Source organism: Rhinoderma darwinii, unplaced genomic scaffold (assembly GCF_050947455.1).
Source record: "Rhinoderma darwinii isolate aRhiDar2 unplaced genomic scaffold, aRhiDar2.hap1 Scaffold_69, whole genome shotgun sequence".
NCBI lineage: Eukaryota > Metazoa > Chordata > Amphibia > Anura > Rhinodermatidae > Rhinoderma > Rhinoderma darwinii.
In genome coordinates this window covers 3311795-3327838 of record NW_027464249.1, presented here as the reverse complement: position 1 = coordinate 3327838, position 16044 = coordinate 3311795, and the positions used below count along the sequence as shown (strand labels likewise).

At 43.0% G+C, this 16044-nt stretch overlaps 1 pseudogene; it reads right to left on the bottom strand.

The window, feature by feature from the left end:
• Window positions 1-1884: 1884 nt before the first annotated feature.
• The window catches only part of LOC142728770 (EGF domain-specific O-linked N-acetylglucosamine transferase-like), a 37429-nt pseudogene continuing 23269 nt past the window's right edge, over window positions 1885-16044 (bottom strand).

The window sequence follows — 16044 nt, the reverse complement described above, 5'->3', positions numbered from 1 at the left end:
TTCCCTTGTTGCTGGGTCACATGAGACCCCAGCAGCATCCAATAGCCAGCTGTTGCTACCCTGGGCATATCTGACCAGAGAACAGCAAAATTGGCAGGAAAATTCCCGCCAAAATCATAAGAAATCCACATAAGGGATGACTATAATCCCATGTGGATCCCTCCTTATGGTCTGGGATCCTTCCATTCTATGCAATTTTTTTCATTTATTTTTTTTACATGGATGGAAAAATTTGAGGTGTAAACAAAGAAAATAAAAACTTTATGTTAAAAAGCATTAAAAATAGGGATAGGATAGGCCATCACTTCCTAAACGGTGGAGCACAGTCCACTTCACTTGAATGGAGATGTTTCCGTTCCCTGCTTGCGGGTGGACGGTGGCCTTGTAGTGCAGGAGAGGTGCAAAAGGGATCTTTAAGGGTATGCTATACACTTTTGATAGTGCCATGTGCATGAGGACTTAGTCAGATCTTGACGTGACACCAGTTCATTGAGCAAAAGTACGAGATATATCAAAAGCTAACTAAACTTTCAAAAAACTTCCGACATGTCATAGTGACAAGTCAGACATTTTGATCAGTGGGGTCTGAGCCCCCCACCGATCACTTAAATGAAGCGGCAGAAGCGCTCGGGTGAGCGCTGAGCCACTTCGTTTCTGATCGGCTTTTGTCGGCAAGATGAGAAATTGGTGTACGGTCACAATAGAAAGTCTATGAGCCCGTACACCAACTGCTTGGCTTTCCGAGAAAAGCCAATCAGAAACGAAGCAGCTCAGAACTCACCGTAGCACTTCTGCCGCTTCATTTTAGCAATCGGTGGGGGGCTCTGTGCTCAGACCCCCACCCATCAAAACTTCTGACACGTCACTATGACGTTTGTGTTACCATTTAATCATGCTTTATTCACAAAGATGTCTTACAAAACCATCACTTTTTTAGGAAGTTTTTTCATTTTACAAAATGATTTCCACTTAATAAAAACATGATTTATTATTTTTTATTACAAAATCGACCAATAATAATCATATAACCAGCCTCCCATAAGTGTTTTTTTTTAGCTATACGTATATATTATCGGACAGAGCTGAATCCAGGACTTGTTAAAAACATGAAATTGGAAGATTTTTTTTTTAATATAGTTTTTTTCTGAATAGAAACCTTAAAAAAAAATAAAAAAAAGGCACCCCTCCCCCTTATTAAATCCTATGGGGCAGATAAACACAACGGTCGTGGTCATGTGCCCATATCTCTCAATGGTTCTAAAGCCACTGGATGATACAGGAGCAATGGTAAATCTAGCACAAAATATTTAAAGGGGTTGTGTCGTCTCATTACTATGAGAGTGGGTCTGGCTCCCCGACACGTAGCAGATTTTGCTAAGGGAGGTTACCGTCGGCTGCTCACTTCCCCGGCAGCGGCCACTACAGGTGAAATTAAGTATTACATCTAGCCAATCAAATGAATGGCCTTCCTTGTGATACATGGATGACTGGGTCAGTCAGCTTGTCAGAAGCGCTCTGTTCTAGATCATATAAGGGGTCTCGAGCAGGGTACCATCCCTCTATGACGTCAATAGGGCCCAATAGGCAAAATGGGGATTGGTTGTCGAGAGGAAACAATCCCTTTAGTTACAACTTATAGGTAAGTGGATTTTTTTAACCTATCTGCTGTACTTTAGGAAAATGGTTATGAATTTTACTGATGCATGTTGGATTTCGGCTTGTGTAGAAAATAACGCATGTACAATACTGCCTGTTCTGGATGAATGAACGTGAGGGGAGCAAAAAAAGAAAAGAAAATGATAAAAACTGGTAAATAGAAGCTAAAATGGGTTTAATGCATTTACTTCAAACTCACCAAATTCCAACAATTATAATTAAAAAAACTTTTTTATAATAAATAAATAATTTATTATGTTATAAAATAGAACCGAGGACATATTCTTCGAGGTAATTCCTTCTTTTTACGATTACAGTTCATCACGACCTCTTCGGAGCGGCCACTCAGGATGACGAGACACGTACTCTGCCGAAGTGCTGACCAGCCGGAAAAATTCCGCAACATCGAAAGGCGTAATTGGTGAATTTTGGGTGTTCTCCCAAAGTCGGGTGATGTCCCTTAATTAGACGGCATAACAAGCTTTGTCATTCTCGGGCACGTTATTCTCTCCATTGAAGGACAAGTTAATTAGGTCATTCTGGTTACAGAAAACAACTTTCATTTAAAGCCCCCAGGACATATTGATCTTTTTTTTTTTTCTACACGGGACACGGGGGAGAATTATTGACAGGTTGAACTAATGACCAATTCATTTACTTTTGATCCTGCCACAGCCTGAAATGTGTCACAACTCAATGGAAGAAGCCTAATAATGGGAGAGAACAATATAATCTAACAAAAAAAAAAAAGTGTGAATAGAAAGAGTCAAGAGCGACACCATGTGAACGTGCGGGGAGTAACACACAACAGCGAGGGCTTTATGTCCGAATATTCTCGTAAAATCACTACTCAAAAATTAAAAAGGGGTATTCGGTTTCTGCAAATAAATTTTAGGCTGAGTTCACACAGGGCGAATACGCTGCGTAAAGTGACACAGCGTAAAGATTTGTTTAAATCTCATCCACTTTGCCGCTACCGTATTACGCTGTGGATTTTCCGCAACGAATTCCGTTGCAGAAAACCCACAGTATTTACGCAACGTGTGAACTGACCCTTATTCTTTGTATAATGAAAAATTATATAATTTTCCAATATACTTTATGTATCAGTTTCTCCCGGTTTTAAGATCTCTGCATGCTGTCCTACAATAGAAACCGTCATTTACTTGCAGGAGATAAAAAAATATTTGTCCATGGTCATGAGCAGCAAAAATGTTGTCAATGAAACATAGAAGAAAGCAGACCCCATAGCAAAGATCGAAATGGGCCCTTAATATGGTGCTGGTTTTGCCACCCAGGACAAAAAGAACAGTTTGTTTCCCCTCCACATCCTTTCCATGACACTTGGGCCAATGCCCACTTTCCTGCTGCTGAAAATTCAGTTCCTCTGGAGAGGGGAGTCCTACACAGGTTCTCGACACCCAGTAGCGAAGAGATGGGACCAACCAACCCAGGGCCCCCTTTCTCTTAGGGCCCCATAGCAGCTGCTTAGGCTCTCTCTCTATGGTATATCAGCCCTTAACAAGACCTCAGCTGGCTAAATGAGTCATTTTTAATGTAAACCCTCTGATCGGGTAATACCCCTGGTATCGTGAGCAGGACTTACCTTGTCCTGGGGGAAAATTTTATCTGCTTTCTCCCATGTGATGTAGTGAATTCCTCGAAGTCGAGCCAAGTCCAAGTAACACCTCTCATCCTGACAATTATACCTAGGGAAAGAAGATCACACATGTACAGTATTCTACGCAACGGCGCCCCCTGCAGGGTAAACACATGCAATAATATGGTAGAAGACAAAACTATTATCTGCCCTGTTCACACTTGTACTCTGCATTATTCGCTACTAACATGCCTGAATCTAAAGGCAACATTTTACCCATTCACACCTCTAGAGGGCGCACAGCGCAACGTATGCTGGAGGTGCATTAGTTATGCCACGCACCCACTGAATGAGTTTTGCAAAAACAAAAATGGCTATTATACTGCAATGCCATGTGTTTACCGTGCATGAATTTCGATACAAATACATAATGGCAAAGGTTGGTCCTGCAATCTTCCTAAAATTCTCAAAATTAGCGGTTCTATACGTTTTGTCTTGTATATTAAATGCTATGTGTATCAATACAACATGTCAAATTCTCATCATGCCTATTGTAAATATTTGATATAACCCTTCTGTTCTGAAGTGCCCTTAAAATAAGATTAATAGGGTAAGATTACTAATACACCAAGTCAGAGGTGCACATGTACTAATGGATCTGGGACATTGTCATTGTGATTAATGGACGCTGGTATAGGCAGATTCTGATAATCCACATACAGATATGGGCTGCGTGAATGCTGAGCTGACCTTGCACAAATGACTCGTGGGAAAAGAACTTAGCTTTTATTTTTAAAGTCTATAAATATTTATTGAAAATTCCATTCTGTGTCGTCATGGTAGGCCATTTCTAGAAATGTGAATATATGGACAGATCAGCACGCTTGCTTAAAAAAAAAAAAAAACTAGCTCTAAAAGCTGTACTGCTGAAACATTTGCACCAACAGGACCATTAGTATAATGTCATCATCAGGGGCATACACAGAAACCATAGTGCCCCATATCTAAATTCAGAATTCCCTCCCCCTACTGAAAGCTCAAACTATTTATTTTTTTACGTTAATGTTCACTGTTCTTTTGAAAATAGGGGTTGGGGCTCTGCTTTTCACAAACTCCAAATTCCCTGCTTCCCCTAACGCCACTAGGGGGAGCTCACTGTATATGTATTGAACTCAATGGGAGTTGTATAAATCTATATGCAGTGAGCTCCCCCTAGTGGTGGCTGCAAGTAAACACTGAGACAGTGTTTTAAAGGAAGCCGTAGAAGTTGTTCAGTTCCGGGCCCTCTTTTACCATGGGCCCGTTAGCGTGGTCATAGGGTCTGCCTCTACAGTAGGTACGCCACTAGTTGTTGCGCAATAGACATTAAGGATTGTCTAGTATAGCAATGAAGGCCGACTTTCTGCAGTCAGACACACATAGTAATTCTTAAATATAATGTTGTTATGGAAAACTCTCCCTTTACAAACTGGTGCAATCCAATCAGGACCCTTCAGGGACTCACACTCCCTGTATTTGCAGCACAGGGCCCCTCACCCGAATAGAAGACGATGACAATAACAATATATGAAGGAATTGCTAGTCATGCAATTTCCTAATGCAAAAGGAGAAGACATTCTAGGAGAGGCAACCATATTACACATGAGAACACAGAAAATGACTTACAGCTCAAATATAACTGCCCAGTTTGGTAAAAAGAGTAAATGAGTCAGTCCGGCCCCGTGAAGCCCAATAAATATGTCAGAGTTATGTGTGATCTTCAGCTGTTCAAGGAATCCAAGAGATCTAGAGAAACATACAATGAAGGGTTTGCAGTTATGGCGAGAACTATCAATACATTGCCTTTTAGAACTTCAAATTGCTACATAGACAGAGAGGGGTTATACAGGATTAGAAAATCATGGCTGCTTTTTCCCAGAAATAGCACCACACCTGTCCATAGGTTGTGTCTGGTATTGCAGTAAACCTCCATTGAAGTGAGGCTTCGTTCACATCTGCCTCGGGGTTCCATTCGTGGTTCCGTCAAACCTTTCCGTCAGGAGAACCCACAAACGGAAACCAGACGGAAACCATAGCTTTCCGTTAGCCTTACCAGTGATTTCAATGGTAACGCTTCCGTTGCTAATGGTTTCCGTTTGTCTCCGTTCCTTAAGGTTTCCGTTTTTTTGGCAGCATCAATAGCGCAGTCGAATTGATATGTTGTCTGAAGGAGTTGTCTACACAACTTGTTAAAGTGTCATGGTGTCTGTAAGTACTGGATACGATAATGTTTGTTTTCGTTTATTGATATTTAATAAAGAATTTAAAATGAAAAAGAAAGTGAGAATAAAGAAATATTATGTCTTTGCAGGGGATTTGGAGCTCTGTATCAGAAAAAACACCATTAATATATATTAAAGGGTAAGTAAATGTTCAAACTTCTGACATGTCATAGTGACATGTCAGAAGTTTTGATTGGTGGGGGTCCGAGCACTGAGACCCCCACCAATCGCTAAAACGAAGCGGAAGAAGTTCTCGTGTGAGCGTTCAGCCCCTTCATTTCTGTTCGGCTCTTTCTGGAAATCGATGTAGCGGTGTACAGACTCAATAGAACGTCTATGAGCCCGTACACCGCTACATCGGCTTTCCGGAAAAAGCCAAACAGAAATGAACCTGCTTAGCGCTACTGCCGCTTCATTTTAGTGATTGGTGGGGGTCTCAATGCTCAGACACCCAACCAATCAAAACTTCTGACGTGAAACTATGACATGTGAGAAGTTTGTTGAACGTTTAGTTACTCTTTAAGAAATAATCAGCATCATTTTGGACCTGTTTAGATTACAATAACAAAATGGTTGAAGGGCGGACATTCACTGTATAGTGCTCAATCTGTTATGACTGAAGGAACCAATGTCCTGATAACGGTAATTAATAAAACTTGTCCTTTACGGTCTTATTGTGTTTACCCAGAATCATAAATTATCACCTATCCACAGGTCAGGTGACGATTTTCTGATCGCTGGGGGCACTACTGCTAGGAACCCCTTCAATCATGAGAACGGGGGTCCCAGACCCATAGATCCTCCTCACCGCACCCCCTTCAGTGAGGATGAGCTTGAATGGATCAGTGATCGAGCATGCGCCTGCCGCTTCATTCACGGTCTATAAGAATAATGGGAACAGCTGTACTCGGTTGTTTCGGTCATTCCCATAGACTTTGAATAGAGCGGCAGCGCATGTTCCACCACTGCTACATTTAATGTCCTCCTGCGGTTCAGCAGTGAGGAAGAACGAGTGTTCGGTGGAGCCCCCAGCGATGAGAAAATTATCACCTATCCTGTAAGGTGTTTTCTTGCAAATAGCAGTCTCAGCAAAGTAGTACTTACTGATTGGTGGAGGTTTGACCACTGGGACCCTGACAATCCCTACAGCAGGCCCTTGAAGGTGTGTAGAGGCAAAATATAAAATTCAATGGGTATTTCAATAAGATACATTTATGGCATATCCATAGGACTACACCCCACTTCTTGGAGCCCCAGCTGTTAGGAGAATGGGATCCCATGGTCTCAGTTTACGTGTAGGAGCGAACTGGCCACTGCAGGGAGAATGGGGCTGTGAATGTGCACGGATTTCCACATTGTAGTCGGTCGCAGGTCTGTAAGCGGCCAATTATATGTTGTCCTATGGATATGCTATAAATGTGTTCTGTAGAAATATCCCTTTAATGCAACAAAATATATAAAAATCCTGGTGAAAAACCTGCTGTACGGCAACAGATTTAGAAACCCCCAGTGATCTGCGGTTATCGGCATCCGGACAGATATTTCCCCTACAGAGGTCTCTGCCGGGAAAATGTAGTATTACATGGCCGCCATTAAAATGAGTGGCCGACCACGTAATACATAGACGGGCCGGCTCTGGCTCATAGAAGGGGTCCAAAGTGCCCCCCCTATGAAGTCTAGATGCCCTAATGTCCTCATGAAACGTCACCTTTCATCAACGGACCGACCATCTATTATTCACATATGGGGTTCCAGATCACGTGGCCTCATTTAGGATTCGTCCCGCAGTGTATTTCACCTTGGATAAGCTTTATCAGCTCGTTCTCGGATATTATAAACATAATATTACGTACCTATATTTGTAATCCACCACAGTGACTTCAAGGCATGGACCAGCTGAGGGAGAACATCAGTAAGAAATATGTTTAGCGTTATTATCCATTTGTCTAATTTGTATTTTTATTTTACGGATTTCCTGGGAGACTCGTTGCCACAATGTTATTTCCGATGATCACAGAGCAAAGACGAAGCGTCTGTGGTTAGAAATGACCCCAGGGCATCGCCACCCACAGAAAGGTAATGATTACCTCATCTTAGTTCAGTATTTTTGGAAACTCTGTGCTGCGTATAAGAATGGTGACTCGAATGTTCTCCTCCTAGAGCCAAAATTAAAGTAAATCAGTTAATAATGGATCTATTCACACGTTGTGGTCAAATGAAATTTTTTGCAAGACAAAAAAAAAAAACACCACTCGTCTATGTGCTGTGCCTGGTATTGCACTTCAGCTCCATGAACTTGAATGAGCTGCAATACCAGACACAGCCTGTGGACAAGATGGCGCTGTTTTAATAGCAGCCATTATTTTCTAATCTTGTATATGTAATCTTTATGCTTTTCCCCACTTCAAGTGCCTTCCTCAATACCCACCAGTAGGGGTCAGGTATGCCGAAGACTGCACTGGAAGAAATCATTGGATCAGCTTGTAACCAGACTGGCTTTCATGTTGCATCAGTTTAGAGGTTACCGACTCTTATTCCATTTTTATTGCACCGAGGGCTATGCAAATAAGGGCATAAAAGTGGGTACAAGGCCTGATGGCCCATTCGCTTCAATAGAGGAATGCAGCAATAGGGACAGCACCTCTTTTATAGTCTCCGGCCTCCCATCTAACGTTATATGTTCCTGAACAGTCTGACAAAAGAAAAAGTACTCCATATATTGTTGGCAGGCTATGAATAATTGTATACATATATAATTTACGAGAATGGTGGCGCTCTACTTTATCCTACAGAAGGCTTTAAAAAAGAAAAAATATATATATATGACTGTAATGAACTGTGCCCGGGAACAAACCCTCATGTTGATTTATAGCGCACCTTTAAAGTTTCCTGGGAAATATTCAGCCGGAAAAGCACATGTTGTGAAAACGCTCTGAACAATCCCGTGCTGCGGCAATTTGAGATCTAGAGAAAGAAAAAGCGCTGAAATTGACTGCACTAATAAAGCACGCATCTCCTGTCATCAAACAATACTTCTTCTGTCACCCGTCACATCTCCGGATAACGAGCTTACCAGCGGCGTGTTGTAAAATAACCCGTATCTCATTCTGGGCAGTAGCGCAAACACAGCGTCCTTAAAGGAACATAAATACAAAAGGGGATATTACCAAATATGTCCAGAAAAACATGACTAATGACCCCCAAGTCTAACTTTGTTTTATACATCACCATTCCCAATTGGAGCAGTTGCAATTTTTTTGTGCAAAATACAGATAACACACATCACTGGCAGTCACGCATGCTCGTGATTATAGAGCACTTCCCCTTTAAATTAAAAACAGTCACTTGTCCACCTTTGTAACCATTAATATTAATTTCCCCCATTGCATGCAAAATAAAAAATGAATTAACATTTCAAATAGTCTTGATTAAAAATCTCCTAATGTTTTGGATCTAGAGCTCCAATGAAGAATTGTGTTTCCATGGTTACAGACTACAAACAAACAATGTGCTGTCAGATCCTGCAAATAACTGTCCCCTACTTCTTGCTGTTCCTGCCAAGTATATGCAAGCAAGTAGGGGACAGATGGATTGCAATATGACTGCAGGATCCAACTACAGAGCATTTACTTGTAGCCTGTAACCATGGAGACACATAGGACTGAATAGGAGCTGTAAACTAAAAATAGTAGGATATCCTTGGAATGGTAATTTAACATTTCTGTTTTGTCCGGACCCTCCATGGCTTGATCACTGTGGCATTTTTTAACGTTCTCTGCTGTCTTCCTGCTGAAAATCAGCAACTTTCTACAGTACTTTGTATTTCAATTCTTCTTCATTTTTATGGTCTTTCCTTGCTTTCAGTGAATGAAAACAGTAAACATCCAGAGGCTGAAAACCTGTTATGATCACATCTAGATGGCATAGCAGGATGGCTTATTACAAGAGAAAGCTCTGGTACAATGAAATAGCCCTGCACCTGTGTCAGTTACATACGATGAGGTTTCAGCTTTTGGATGTAAACGAGAATATTCCTATTCACTGACAGTAAGCAGGGATCTTAAAAAAGATGGGGAAGAACTGAAGCAGCAAGTATATTATAAAGTTACCAAACTTTTCATTAAAACAACAATAAACTATAAAACAAATAAAACTTTAAAAATGATAAAACAACAAAGAGAAATACATTTGGAACATCTTACCCGTTTAGAATCGTACGCTTTCAAGTGTGTAACTTCGTAATCTGTAAAAGCTTTCCACGTCTCGCTGAACAAATCGCCATAGCCATAGAAGCTCTGCAGAAAAAAACATATTTAGTGTTTAGTACAAAGGCATCTAATCCCAAATTCTCTACATTGCACCAAAACCTCTGCTGAATAATTACTGTGCAGACAGGGGTGCACCATCCATGCGGCAAGATGAGAAGTTCACCTCAGACAGGACCCTTCTCTGACTGCAGGGGACTTGGCAGACATCCCTGAATCTTCTCATCTTCAATTTGGAAAGTAGGGGACGCAATTTCACTCAGGAAGTAAGAGGCACCTCTGTACTATATAGAATAACCAGCGGAGTCAATGCTGATCTCTGTCAGAAGCCTCTCAGAAGGCACATTGGCAAAGATCCTAATCCAAATCCCTAAACTTTTCAGGAAAATAGGATATGCTAAATTCTGAAGTCCAGCCAATCTGAATTACAACCTGTATTATAGTCCAGAGCTGCATTCATAATTCTGCAGACTACCACTTGTCAGCTCAGTGTCTGCACAGAGATTGCTGTAGAGCCTATAGTGATTTACACTCTGGGAAGGGTCATCTTATACCAGGATCTGATGTAGAGAAGACTAACTGCTCCATTGTATTATAGGAGCTAAACTGTCAGGGTATATGCACACACACTAATTACGTCCGTAATTGACGGACGTATTTCGGCTGCAAGTACCGGACCGAACACAGTGCAGGGAGCCGGGCTCCTAGCATCATACTTATGTACGATGCTAGGAGTCCCTGCCTCGCTGTAGGACAACTGTCCCGTACTGTAATCATGTTTTCAGTACGGGACAGTTGTCCGGCAGCGAGGCAGGAACTCCTAGCGTCGTACATAACTATGATGCTAGGAGCCCGGCTCCCTGCAATGTGTTTGGTCCGGTACTTGCGGCCGAAATACGTCCGTCAATTACCCTCAGGGGTGGGTCTGTCGACAAGCTTGTTGACTCATTCCATTGACAATTAGCAGAATCGTGAATGCAGCTCTGGACTATAAGGGCATGACCACACGTGGCGGATTTCGTCCGCAACTGTCCGCATCAATGCCACACAGAATCTGCGTTGCAGATTCTGCTGCGGATCTGCACAAAATATGCAGTAAATTGATGCGGACTAGCTGCTGCGGACTGCGGGAAAAGTACTTCCCTTCTCCCTATCAGTGCAGGATAGAGAGAAGGGACAGCCCTTTCCCTTGTGAAAGTCAAAGAAATTCATACTTACCGCCCGTTGTCTTGGTGACGCGTCCCTCTTTCGGCATCCAGCCCGACCTCCCTGGATGACGCGCCAGTCCATGTGACCGCTGCAGCCTGTGCTTGGCCTGTGATTGGCTGCAGCCGTCACTTACACTGAAACGTCATCCTGGGAGGCCGGACTGGAGACAGAAGCAGGGAGTTCTCGGGAAGTATGAACTTCTATTTTTTGACAGGTTGCTGTATATTGGGATCGGTAGTCACTGTCCCGGGTGCAGAAACAGTTACTGCCGATCGCTTAACTCTTTCAGCACCCTGGACAGTGACTATTTACAGACGTCTCCTAGCAACGCTCCCGTCATTACGGGAGCCCCATTGACTTCCTCAGTCTGGCTGTAGACCTAGAAATACATAGGTCCAGCCAGAATGAAGAAATGTCAAGTTAAAAAAGCAAGACGGATCCGCAGCACACATAACATGTGCATGACAGCTGCGGACTTCATTGCGGAAATTAGAATCTCCATTGAAGTCAATGGAGAAATTCCGCCATGAGTCCGCCACTGCTCCGCAACAGACAGAGCATGCTGCGGACACCAAATTCCGCTCCGCAGCCTATGCTCCGCAGCGGAATTTTACGCCTCGTCTAAACGAACACTGCTAAATTAAAGTGAAAGTCAATGGACAAACGGCTCCGCTGCGGATTAACGCTGCGGAGTGTCCGCAGCGGAATTTAAGTGAGATTCCGCCACGTGTGAACCCAGCCTAATACAGTCCATACAACCCGTTACATTTCAGTGTGTTGGACTTCTAAGGGTATGTTCACCAGCAGTGGTTTCAGATGTAATTCGGGCGTTTTACGCCTCGTATTACACCTGAAAAACCGCCCCTAATACGCCTACAAAAATCTGCCCATTGCTTTCAATGGGAATTACGATGTTCTGTTCCCACGAGCCTTTATTTTATGCGTTGCTGTCAAAACACGGCGCGTAAAATAACGGCTCGTCAAAAGAAGTGCAGGACACTTCTTGGGACGTTTTTGGAGCGTTTTTTCATTGACTCTATTGAAAACAGCTCCAAAAACGGCCGTGAAAAACGCAGCGAAAATCGCGAGTGGCTTAAAAAACGTCTGAAAATCAGGAGCTGTTTTCCCTTGAAAACAGCTCCGTATTTTCAGACGTTTTTTGAGTTTGTGTGTGAACATACCCTAAGACACTATGCCAGCTATAAGAATATTCAGAGCATCTCAATTAAAGTGGTATTCCCAGAATTGACAATTATTACCTATCCATAGGATAGATGAGAATTGTCAGATCACTGGGGGCCCCAACGCCGGGATTCCCAACCGATTGAGAGAACGGTGGTCCGAACCCTTGAGGATTTTAAATAGAGTGGTGGTCAAGCTGGGGGGGGGGGCACATTTTTATAATACCAGAAGAATGATTGTGATATTCAAATAAAAAAGCAACACAGAACCGTCACTTATCAGCCTTGAACTAGACCGTATTAGAGGGAGTAGATGGTCAGGGGCAGATGATAATGTGGTCATTGTGATCCCGGACACAGAGAATTGTTCAGTCTCCATGGAGCTTCACATCTCAATGGTTGAGGAGATTACAGTGGATTATAAATCAGGATTTTCTCCTTTGACACAGTCTGGCCCAGAACACGACAGGTTTCCGGGGACAATTTCCTTATAGAAAGCATCTGCCCAGGGAAGATAAGCCGATCACCTATCCCGCTAGACGGCCCATGAATGCACCCAAACCCTATGGGACCAAGTGCAACTGCTGATCGACAAGTGAACGCTGGAAGGGGTGCGCCGATCTCTGGCTTTGGTAAATCATTTTTCAATTCTATTGCGGAATGAAAAATAGCGCTCTTTGTGTAGAGATCGCTGGCTCTGGAAGGTCATCTCCACCCTGAACCATTTATTTTGGGAGCTGTGAAGGGAGGATAGTAATAAAGATAAACAGGACTGGTCATCACTTTCTGATCACTTCTCAAGGGGCCAAGAAATTGAACAATAGATACAAGCAGCTCTTAAAATGGAAGACGCTGATTAAAGTGTAGGATGTATTTTTATTTTATATGACTATAATTCTGTGCTGATTTATTTGGTTATTTATTTTATAGGGTTTAGGACTACATTTTTTTATTTTTCTTATAAAGAGCCCCAAATCGTTAAAGGGGTTGTCCAGGAACGGGGTGTTTTTTCATACTGATGACCTATCCACAGGATAGGTTATCATCATATGATCGGTGGGGGTCCGACACCGCACCTATCAGCTGTCCAGGCTGCCTCCGGGCGCCAGATGTTGTGCAGTGGCCGGTGTCAGAAGCAGATGGCTCCGTGGCTATAGTGGCCGTGCTGCAGTACTGCAACTCTGCTCTAATTCAATTGAATACAACCCCTTTAACTTACCTTCACACAGCCATAGAGTTAAAGTGTAACTAAATGTTCAATAAACTTCTGACATGTCACATGTTTTGATTGGTGGGGGTACATGCACTGAGACCCCCACCAAATCGGTAAAACGGAGCGGCAGAAGGGCTCGTGTGAGCGCTCAGCCGATTCATTTCTGTTCAGCTTTTTCCGGAAGTCTATGAGCCCGTACTCAGATACAACAGCTTTCCAGAAAGAGCCGAACAGAAACCAAGTGACACAGCGCTCACATGAGCGCTTCAGCTGCTTCGTTTTAGTGATTGGTGGGGTTCTCAGTGCTGAGTCCCCTACCAATCAAAACTTCTTACATGTCAGAAGTTTGTTGAACGTGTAGTTATCGTTTAAATAGTAAAATTATGTGTGCCTGCAGCCACCACTAGGGGGCGCTCCCTACATACACCTACTATTAAATTGCATAATAAATAGATCTTTAACAAACTCACCCTAGTGGTGGCTGCAGAAGACCGAAATGTATCATATATAACCCCATAGCTGTGTGAACAGAAATCTGAGATTTTTTGCTCTGCAACAGGAAAAATGGAGCTTCATACCCTATAAAGATTATGAAATCAGCATCGATTTTTGCACTTCTCTTAAACTAAGGAGTTCCCTACAAACAGACAGCAGGTTTTCTGATTCTTTTTCATGCCATGAACAGTGTCAATAATTTTCATATTTATGAATAGAATGCCAAAACAACAGTGAAGACTGACGCACTGACAGTGTATTAGAAAAATGTAAAAATGAAAAAGGAAAGGCTTCAAAAGGTTAAATTGAACTCAAGTCTATTATGTACACGAGCGTAATATACGCACGTGCGATGCGCGTGCTTTTCACGCGTGTCGTACGCACCTATATTAGGCTATGGGGCAGTGCATACAGTGCGTGAATTTTGCGCAGCGTGAGTCCGCTGCGTAAAACTCACGACATGTCCTTTCTTTGTGCGCTGTTCGCGCATCACGCACCCATTGAAGTCAATGGGTGCGTGAAAACCACGCATGCCGCACGGAACCACTTCCATGCGAACTGCGTGATTCGCGCAAGAGCTGTCATTCTCTGAATGTAAACAGAAAAGCACCACGTGCTTTACTGTTTACAAACATCCAAACAGAGTGTCATAATGATGGCGGCTGCGAGAAAATCACGCAGCCACGCATCATACACTGATGACACACGGAGCTGTTATGTGCCTTTTGCGCACGCAAAATGCAGCGTTTTTTGCGCACGCAAAATGCACACGCTCGTGTAAATCAGGCCTTAGATACCACTTAGGGTCTATGGAAAACCGGGTATTATTTTGATATTTTTTGGGGGAATTAGGAATTTGGTGCAGGTGAATTAATTTGAGAATATCAGATCTGCCCAGCATGCACAAGGTTAATACAAAATACTGTATAAAAGTCTCCATTTAATAGAGCCTCCAGTAAAATTCTCCCTCCTACTACAGAAAATCTTGTCTCATACTGGCACAATGTACACTTGGCAATTCACCAGCCTGTGTTCCCAGCGCCGTAAAAATATAGAAGAATTTGCTGCCTGTTCTCACGCCCAAGAATAAGCAGATCTGTCCCCGAGGTTGTGTATGACTGGGTCAGTGCTGCAGGTGGTAACAGAAAACTCCAGCTTCAAAAGTCTCTATAGAGAGGCCACGTCTCGGCCGACAGTAATGGAAACCAAACCGTGCACCTGGGTCAGCGAGACACGATCGGGATAAGAATGTAATACATCTTATTAGTGGAAGAATTAGTGGAAGAGGAGGGGGATGCAGCTGCACATTCTCGGTGTCTGTGAGACATCAGATTGTCTCGGAGTACCGAGCGTAGCCATAGCATCACAGAGGACAGCGTGATGAACACAGCGGGATAGGCATAGAAAATGGGGGTCATCATCCTTCTGAACTCCAGCTGTTGTAGAACTACAATTCCCAGCATGGCCTGACAGCATGTGGATAGAATAATAGATAATAAAGTCTTTGGCTGCCAGTGCATGTTGGGAGTTGTAGTTTCACAATAGCTGGAGTGCTGACCCCTGTACTAGGGCATGTGCAACCAGCAATGTTATGAAGTTAAAGGGGTAGTCTGGAGAAAACCCAATCTCAAATCCCCAAAGAGGGAATTCGGTTTTATTCGGGCAGGGCTCCTTTTCAGAGCACAAGCCAGAACTACTACAAAGAGTGTCCTGGCATTACAGAGAGAGCCCACTGATTTCAATAGGCAGCGTGTAATGCTTCATTTCCCCTGTGGTGGCGCTGCAGGGGAAATGAACACTTGGCATCAGGTTCACAGATGATTGCTGGAGGGTCCTGTAACAAAAAGGAATTGTCCAAAGAGGATAAGTTTCCATGCTGGCAATGCCAAGCTATGGATATCCACGTATGACAGGTTACAGTACTGCTACATTCAGACCAACAGAGGAGGGGGAGGGTCAACAAAGGGACCCCACCGCCTCCATTTTTATAACACATACCCCTTTAAGAAAGAAAAAAAAAATACTTACTGTGTCCCACATGACAATATGGACGTCGCGTCGGTGCTGAAGGAGTTGTTAATATGTTGTGTAATATAGAGATTGACAAAATCCCAGACGTGGTGATAGAGATTTACACCTGGGAACAACGAAAAATAAAATAATT